Source organism: Helianthus annuus, chromosome 6 (genome assembly GCF_002127325.2).
Source record: "Helianthus annuus cultivar XRQ/B chromosome 6, HanXRQr2.0-SUNRISE, whole genome shotgun sequence".
Lineage (NCBI taxonomy): Eukaryota > Viridiplantae > Streptophyta > Magnoliopsida > Asterales > Asteraceae > Helianthus > Helianthus annuus.
In genome coordinates, this window is record NC_035438.2 from 54,465,752 (window position 1) to 54,475,426 (window position 9,675).

The 9,675-nt window shown below is 38.4% G+C and overlaps 1 long non-coding RNA gene across 6 annotated transcripts; it reads right to left on the reverse strand.

Moving 5' to 3' along the window:
- Positions 1-218: 218 nt before the first annotated feature.
- Positions 219-4,867, reverse strand: LOC110871977. 6 transcript variants are annotated; one of them, XR_002554030.2, is made up of 4 exons: positions 3,601-3,870; positions 2,480-3,423; positions 523-772; positions 219-427 (listed from the first exon to the last, which is right to left on the reverse strand). It is a non-coding gene; the product is annotated as an uncharacterized LOC110871977 (long non-coding RNA). The 6 variants fall into 6 exon arrangements; XR_004861340.1 differs by having other exon boundaries at positions 523-2,626; positions 3,248-3,423; positions 3,601-3,741; XR_004861341.1 differs by having other exon boundaries at positions 523-2,626; positions 2,754-3,423; positions 3,601-3,741.
- Positions 4,868-9,675: the final 4,808 nt, after the last annotated feature.

A 9,675-nucleotide genomic window follows, 5' to 3' on the forward strand; every position in this document is an offset into this window, starting at 1 on the left:
AATACGTATTGAGCATAGAGAAAAACTAACACACTATGGGTAACTAGTGGGAGACCCGCGCGTTGCAGCGGAGTCGACAATACGGGGCGGAAACATAATTCAAACCTTAAAACGATAAATAAATCATATATAAGTTGTGTATCTATATTACCGACCCGATAGCTCTATCGTTTGATAACCATAAAGACTTATGTCAATATTGTAAAGAACAACACCAATTTCGATCAAATACGGTACCATTAGCAAAACAAAAGAGAAAACAAAAAAAAGAGTGTTTCTAAGCACCATACACTTTGAAAACCTTCCATCAATGCTAAGATATCTGTGGATGTCATTCTTTCTATACATCTATTCTCTATATTTGGATGACAACATAATCAATATCTACAACCAAGGCCATTGCTGCCATCGTCAAAGCATAGAATACCTACAAGAACATATTGGTCCCAACAATATCAAATGTGACCCGATAATCAAACCATCAACAAACAGGTTGTGGCTTCCAGTTCAAACATCACTCACCCGGAAAACTTTAGGGAATGTAGTTGTTCCCGCCTCAACAAGCCAAGCTCCGGCGTAAAAGCTGGCTGCATACACACAAAAAGTAAGAAACACGATACTCCAAACCCAGCCCCCGCGATCAAACCTTGTTTTATCCCCATTCTTTCGGGACCTGCACATTTATCTCTATAAACACGCATCACTTTCTCAACAGAAGATAAATCTTGAATGAGCTGAGCGAGTGCATCACCAACCAAACCACGAACACTGGCTGCATCCGCAGACAGCCGTGCACAACAGAAGAAAAGGCAAACAATGAATACACACATATCAGGTTTTTTAAGACACAGTTAGTGGGCATCATATGTTTCTATAATAAAACACAAAATGCACTCATATATCAGATAGCCAACAACCAGACCCACAGAGACTCCAATGATTACCAAATCAACTTTATGAACCATTTTTTTTCTCTTTTTTCACTATCACTGCCTAAAATCGAGTTGTTTAAAGGAAACAGTATGCCAATTTTTTGTGTTCTAGTACTTAACTTATATAAAAAACAAACATGAATCAATATGCAAACGAACTATTATAACTCCCCATGGCCTTTGTCTTACGCCTAGGGATGATCATTTGGTATCGGGTACCGGTACCAGGTATATTCGTACCGGTACCAATTTTCCCTGTATTTCGGTACCGGTACTTTCGGTACCATTACCAGTTTGGTCCCGAACGAGTACCGTGCTCATCCCTACTTACGCCTCTGTAATGTCTCTTCTCAGTTGTTTCTGTTCAAATCATGCACATATAATAAGTTATAAAATCTTTAAAAATCACAGCCTTTTAGACTCTAATTTTCAGCTAAGAAAGGATTAAGTTTGATTATGAATTCCAAACCTATGAAAAAACCCGCCCTTTAAACCCTAGTTTTCATTTCAGAAACAGTGATGACAGGGATGATCATGTTCTGAAAGCTCTTTACACATGCTTAGGCATTTTATGACACTTCAATTTTGTAAATTGAAAAATTATTTAAACCACCTGTGATGCAGGATTGCAGGCCAGAGGCTTATCTAATTTCTATCAAACAAATCCCTCCCAAATAAATTGGAGATAACTATAAACAATCATAAAAAGGTTTGGTTCATAGTGAATCAACTGTTAATTAATTACTTAAGATCACACTATCTAAACGGCTATATAGATCGCTTATCTATTTAAAAAGCGACTAAATCGAATTTAAAGAAATGCTTCAATAAAAAACAACTATAAAACATTCATAATTGCATAGTTGTTAAAAGCCATCGCCTCTTGCGCCTACGCCCATTTTTCAGGCGAGGTGAGGCAGTTGCCTTAAGTCGAGGAAATTGCGCTTTAATTCTCCAGATGATGGTTCAGGTGCACATTCCGGCGAGATTCCTAGATCCCGGAGAGTATCCGGCCAAATTTTCTAAATTCCGGCAAGATTCTAGTCAGATCCGTACTTTTATCCAAGGAAAACTACGTTTCTACACTAATTCACTAATATTTTAGAACTTTTGGTACTAAATAAATGATATACAGTGTTATATAATAGATTTTGTTTATTTTATTTAAAGAATAGTATTCTTTTTCTAATACATAATATATTTTTAATTTTTTTCCTTATGCGCTTTATTTTTCTCAGGCACTTGCTTTTTTTTGGCTTTGCGCCTAGGCCCCAGGCAAGGCCTATGCGCCTTGAGTGCGCCTAGCGCCTTTAATAACTATGCATAATTGTTTATCCGGTAATTTGTTTTAACACCATACTGTTTAAAATCTACAGATTAAGTTGGCCTTCAATTGAATGATGGTACCAAAACTTACTTGTTTTCTCCTATTACATCATGAGAGAGCATAAGAGAAAGCAATGTGAACCCATCAACACAATGCAAGAGAAAGAATATAATATGTAAAATATCAAAAATAGTTTAGAAAAAGTGTGAAAGAGAAGCACCTTAGCACCGTGAAGATACTGTGCCTCATCCACCTTTCTCCGGCAGCACTCCTGGCAGCGTCTGTGGAGTCATCCACTGCTATACCGATGTCTGCTCGCTTGAGTGCTGGTGCATCGTTCACACCATCTCTCGTCAACACTTATATCCTAAGAAATGAAGTTGAGTATTTTTCTGATCAACACAATTGATGATAAACTGGTAACTATATCAATAAACATATATTAGTCATTAGTAATTAAAAAGGGTCAAAGAGTTTATCACTAACTTACTTACTTATCACGGCCTAAAACAGATAGAAAATGAGTAAAAGGTCCTCCCCAATGTCCTCACTTTCTTAAAAAAACGTCATTATTGTCTCCACCACCACAGTAACAATTTCAGTATGCTCGTGTATGAAAACAAAACAAATCAGTCTATTATATATCCCACTTATCATTCTATACTTTATTAAAGTTAAAAAAACTTAACCAGGCAACATTGAAAACAGTTTTAAATATTTCATTCACTACATCATCACACTCGAGATCCAACGTCACAGCAAATGATATTTACTTTTCAACGGTCTCTGGTATGTTAACTATCCTTCCAAAAGATGGGTCTTTAGTATCTTTTAACCCTAGAAAGTACTTACAAACAAATGAATGATGTCCTCAAAGCAAATGAAAAAAAAACACAGTTAGTACCATAAAGAAAAAAGAAGACCATAATTGTGTAAATTTGAGCACTTATTATCAAACATATAGTCATGTAAAGGAAAAAAAAAATACCTTCATTTTCATATGGAGCTTCAGGGGCAGCAATTCTTGGTATCTCACAAGTGCAACAAGAAGCTTAACTTGTTCGTCTTGATGCTTTAGATACTCTGGCTTGACAATAGCATTCATAAGAGTCTCCATATAAACTCCAAAAATGCCTTTGAATGTGACCCTCCTGTATTACCAAACTGACTCCCACCACCCCCAAAAAAGTTTGAAAATTTAGCCTAGAAAATGTAGAAATTCTTGTACAAAAAAAGAAGATGGGGGTTGATATGTTTCGATTTGATTACGGATCTAGGGTTTAGCTAACCAAACTGGATCAATCAAGAATTACTAAACAACACGAAGTTGAAGCCGCTTACCGGTGCATATCTTCTCTCATCCGGCGTTTACAAAATCAATCGGCTAGTCCAATCCAATAACTCGGCCTCCAACCCCAATAACCAGAACCTGTTCAGACCGTCTGCATTGCTCTCATCCACAATCTTCACCGCACGAGCGATTGAAGGTTCATGAAAAGGGGATGGACCGATCATCTGGTTCTTTAGAGATTTAGGAGGTAGATGAAAGGACATACGGTGGTGAGATTGATTAGTGACATGAATGTAGTATGAAATCACTATATTATCCCCGAGACGTCTTAAAAGTTTTGGAAATGTGCCAGTTTGCCCCCTATAAATTGGCTTGTTCTTTCTTGTATATGATGCTTTGAAATTTATACGCGTAGTAAAATTACAATATTGTACATGGGAAATGCTTATATATAGTATATAGATATAGATATAGATTGAATCTAATTTTCTATATAATTTATTAATATGTTTTTGTGGTACAACATCACATGATTAGCTTATTATTTTTCAAGCATACAAATTATGATTGTTGATTATTATTTAGTAAGAACCCGTTTGGGCCTAAACCTATTTTGGTTAGTGTTGTGTGAAGCCAATCACTTGACAACTTGATCAATTGTTGAGTGTGAATCCACTAGAGCAAGTGGACATCAGGTAATCATTCTTATCAAAACAGCAAAAGAAGATAAGGGGTTAAGATGATCCAATCTTCTCAGCAACCCATTATTTACGGATCATGTTTTGTGACAATCTTCTTTTTCATCCAATCTTATATAAGAGATTGTTTGTATCTGTAAATTTTTGTACCAAAAGCTTAATACAAATATTCCTAGTTACCACAGTGGATGTAGGTGAGAATCGACCGAACCACTATAAATTCTTTGTGTTCTTCAACAGAAAATTGCGTGTGTGTGTGAGTTCTGTGTTCGTGAGTGTTCTCTGATCCTAACAACTGGTATCAGAGCCGTTGGCTCTCGATCGATACATGAACAGAAAGGGTGAAGGAAGAAGATACTTGAAGATGCAGAAATCTGAACTAGGGTTTCGATTTGCATCGGTTTCAGCTGTCTCTTCACAGCAGCCGCTGCCAGAACCGCCACCGCCGGTCATCTTCGCCGCAGCCGTCGCCGCTGTCTAGGGTTCCGATTGAACCCAGCCTGCTCTTGTTTGACACACGAACAGAAGAGGAGAGCTTGGGTTTTTTTTCTCTGTGAAGTGGAGAAGAAACTCTGTGTAGAAGAATGAACCAGAGCTTTTTTTTTGTTCTGGTGAAATTGGGGAAGAAGGAGAACACGTCCGTGTTTTATTCTGGTGGAGAATTGAAGTTTTCAATTTGATCAGAAAGGCCCCTCATCTTTTATTTCTGGTGGTGGAGAATTGAAGTTTTCAATTTGATCAGAAAGGCCCCTCAACCTTTATTTCTGGTGAAGAAAATTGAATTTCTCAATTTTATCAGAAAGGTCCCTCAACTTTGAACAAGATCTCATTATCCATCAATACTTGTCCTTTCCATTAAAGCTTGAAACAGATAAGTTATTTGTTTCTGATTATTGCTTTCGCTCGTATAAATTACCACTTAGCAGCACAAACTCGTTTGGTTAGTAGTAATTTGGTAATTTTTTAATGGCAGAAGATAGTAAAATCAAGATTGATAAGTTCGATGGAAGTGATTATGGATTTTGGAAAATGCAAATTAAAGATTTATTGTATCAGAAAAGTTTGCATTTGCCTATGTCAGGAGAACAACCAGATGACATGTATGATGAAGAATGGAAGCTGTTGGATAGACAAGATTTGGGTGTGGTTAGGCTTTCTTTGGAAAAGAGTGTTGCTTACAACATTGTCAATGAAACAACCACATATGGTGTATTGAAAGCTTTGTCCAACATGTATGAAAAGCCATCCGCTTCAAACAAAGTATTCCTCATCCGACAATTGGTTAACACCAAGATGAAGGAAGGCATGTCGGTTACCGCCCACATAAATGAGTTTAACTCGATTATCTCTCGTTTAGCCTCAGTTGAAATAAAGTTTGAAGATGAAGTACAAGCACTACTCCTTTTATCATCGTTGCCCGACAGTTGGTCAGGCACAGTCACAGCTGTTAGTAGTGCATCCGGCACTACCAAACTCACTTTCGATAGTATTCGTGACTTGATAGTAAACGAAGATATCAGACGGAGAAGCAGTGGTGAGACTTTTAATTCTAGTTCTTTATTGCATACAGAAAGTAGAGGAAGAAGAAACGAAAGAGGACAAAATCGAGGCAGGTCCAAGTCCAGAAGAAGGGGACAGTCAAAGAACAGAAAAGACGTTGAATGTTGGAATTGCAAAGAAAAAGGTCACTATAGAAGCCAATGTACAAAACCCGCTTCAAAGAAAGAAGTAAACAGTGTATCCTTGGAAGAACAAGGTGATGTTCTCATCTGTTCTGTTGAAGATTCAGTTGAATCTTGGATTATGGATTCAAGTGCTTCTTTCCATGCTATCTCATGCCCAGATATGGTCAAGAATCTACGAACAGGTAACTTTGGTAAAGTTCGTTTAGCAGATGATCAAATGCTTGATATCACAGGTATTGGAGATGTAGACTTGAAGACCTCATTAGGAACTATATGGACATTGAAAAATGTCAGGGTTATTCCTAATTTGAGGAGAAAGTTGATTTCAGTTGGTAAACTGGATGATGAAGGGTTTAATGTTCACTTTGGGGGTGGACAATGGAAAGTGATCAAAGGCAATTTAGTGATTGCCAAAGGAAAGAAGCAAGGTACTCTATACATGGCAGAAGTTTCTGCTGAAGGTGTTCATGCAATGACCACCGGTCCGAGTCCATCAAATTTATGGCACAACCGACTCGGACACATGAGCGAAAAGGGATTGAAGATGTTGGTTCAGAAAGGTAAGTTTCCAGACTTGAAGAAAGTGGAAACTGAATTCTGTGAACCTTGTGTTCTTGGAAAACAAAAGAGGGTTACTTTTGTGAAGACAGGGAAAACACCGAAAGCTCAGAAGTTGGAGCTTGTTCACTCGGATGTATATGGACCAACCTCAGTTTTATCTCTAGGAGGCTCAAGATACTATGTTACTTTCATCGATGATTCAACACGAAAGGTATGGGTATATTTTCTTAAGCATAAATCTGCCATATTTGATGCTTTTAAGATATGAAAATCTGCTGTTGAAAATGAAACTAACTTGAAGGTAAAGTGCCTAAAGTCTGGTAATGGTGGTGAATACATTAGTCAGCAGTTCACTGACTATTGTGCCAAGAAAGGGATAAAGATGATCAAGACAGTTCCCGGAACTCCTCAGCAGAATGGTGTAGCTGAGAGAATGAATAGAACTCTAAATGAGAGGGCTAGAAGCATGAGGCTAAATGCCGGGATGCCCAAGACATTCTGGGCCGATGCAGTTAGCACTGCAGCCTACTTGATCAACCGTTCACCAACCGGTCCCTTAGATTTCAAGTTGCCTGAAGAAATGTGGCAAGGAAAGGAGGTAAGTCTCGAACACTTACGAGTCTTTGGTTGTAGTGCTTACGATTTGTTAGAAGCTGGTGACAGGGATAAGTTAGACTCAAAATCCAAGAAGTGCACATTCATTGGTTATGGGTCAGAACAAATGGGTTATAGGCTTTGGGATAATGAAGGTAGAAAAGTAATAAGAAGCAAGAATGCCGTCTTCAATGAAAATGAATTGTACACAGACAGAAACACCAAAGGACCAGAAGTTCAGAAAGACTATGTTGAATTTGAAAGTGGTGAAACAAGGAAAGAAGCTTCAGTCGACATTCCAGAAAATGGGAATGAGTCAATCGACAGTGGGAGCTCAAGGGATGATTCTAGTAATGATTCTGCAGAAGAAGAAGAAGAAGAAGAAGAAGAGGTCGCTCCTCAAATTCCAGAATCCCCAGAAACTCCTCAGTTTCAACCAAGAAGATCCTCCAGAGTCGTTAGACCACCAGACAGATATTCACCATCCGTCAATTACATACTTTTGACAGAAAATGGTGAACCCCAGTGTTACTCAGAAGCCATGGGGTTAAAAGATTCATTGCAGTGGGAGTTAGCAATGAAAGAAGAAATGAAGTCGCTTGAGAAGAACAAGACCTGGCACTTAACAAAGCTTCCAGCTGGGAAGAAGGCTCTTCATAACAAGTGGGTTTTCAGTGTCAAAGATGAACATGATAGTACCAAACGGTACAAAGCAAGATTAGTGGTCAAGGGATTTCAGCAGAAAGAGGGAATTGATTTCAATGAAATATTTTCTCCAGTGGTGAATATGACTACTATCAGACTTGTTCTCAGTATTGTAGCAGTAGAAGGCTTGCATCTAGAGCAGCTAGATGTCAAGACAGCTTTTTTACATGGTGACCTAGAAGAAGATATCTACATGACACAAGCAGAAGGTTTTCAGGTTTAAGGCAAGGGAAACTTGGTGTGTAAGTTGAAAAAGAGTTTATATGGTCTGAAACAAGCGCCCAGACAATGGTATTTGAAGTTTGATAACTTCATGAGAAGAGTCGGATACAAGAGATGTGACAATGACCATTGTTGTTACATCAAGAGGTTTAAGGGTTCTTATATCATTCTATTACTATATGTGGATGATATGTTGATTGCAGGTTCAGACATGACAGAGATCAAGAAGCTGAAGAAGCAAATGTCTGAAGAGTTTGAGATGAAAGACTTGGGAGCTGCAAACCAAATACTCGGGATGAGTATTTTCAGAAACAAAGAAGATGGTTCTTTGACACTCTCTCAAGAGAAGTACATTGAGAAAGTGTTAGAAAGATTCAGCCTTAAAGATGCCAAGATTCGAAGCACACCTTTGGGAAGTCACTTTAAGCTTTCTAAAGTTCAGTCACCCAGATTAGATGAAGACAAAGCAGATATGGCTAAAGTTCCGTATGCATCGGTAGTTGGTAGCCTCATGTATGCAATGGTATGCACGAGACCAGATATAGCTCATGCAGTGGGAGTTGTTAGTCGGTTTATGTCCAATCCAGGGAGAGAACATTGGGAGGCAGTTAAATGGCTGCTAAGATATTTGAAGGGGACTTCAAAAGTGGCATTACAGTTTAAGGGAAAAGAGGTTATTCTGAAGGGTTTTGCAGATGCTGACCTTGGTGGTTGTAAAGAATCTTACAAAAGCACCACCGGATATGTCTTTACAGTGGGAGGCACTGCAGTAAGCTGGATGTCCAGACTGCAGAAAAGTGCTGCCCTTTCAACCACAGAAGCTGAGTATATGGCAGTTGCTGAAGCAAGCAAAGAGCTTATATGGTTGAAGAATTTTCTCAAAGAGCTCGGCAAGGAACAAGTTGATTGTGCACTATTCTGTGACAATCAAAGTGCAATTCATCTTGCAAAGAATCATGTCTTCCATTCGAAGACAAAGCACATACAGTGAGATATCACTTCATCAGAGGGCAAGTTAGTGAAGGCACTCTGAAGTTGAAGAAGATCAAAGGAAGTGAAAATCCATCTGATATGTTGACTAAGGTTGTCACCTTAGAGAAGTTGAAGCTTTGCATAGCTTCAACTGGCCTTCAGGTTAATTGAAGAGAAGGTCGGGTAACTAGGAATGTATGAAGATCAAAGTTTTTTACAGAGATACTGATGCACAGTTGAAGCACATGTGAAGATTATTCCGTAGCTTCAAGTGGGAGATTGTTGTGTGAAGCCAACCACTTGACAACTTGATCAATTGTTGAGTGTGAATCCACTAGAGCAAGTGGACATCAGGTAATCATTCTTATCAAAACAGCAAAAGAAGATAAAGGGCTGAGATGATCCAATCTTCTCAGCAACCCATTATTCACGGATCATGTTTTGTGACAATCTTCTCTTTCATCCAATCTTATATAAGAGATTGTTTGTATCTGTAAATTTTTGTACCAAAAGCTTAATACAAATATTCCTAGTTACCACAGTGGATGTAGATCAGAATCGACCAAACCACTATAAATTCTTTGTGTTCTTCAACAGAAAATTGCGTGTGTGTGTGAGTTCTGTGTTCGTGAGTGTTCTCTGATCCTAACAGTTAGAACCCGTTTTCATCCGAACTTAATTGATCCAA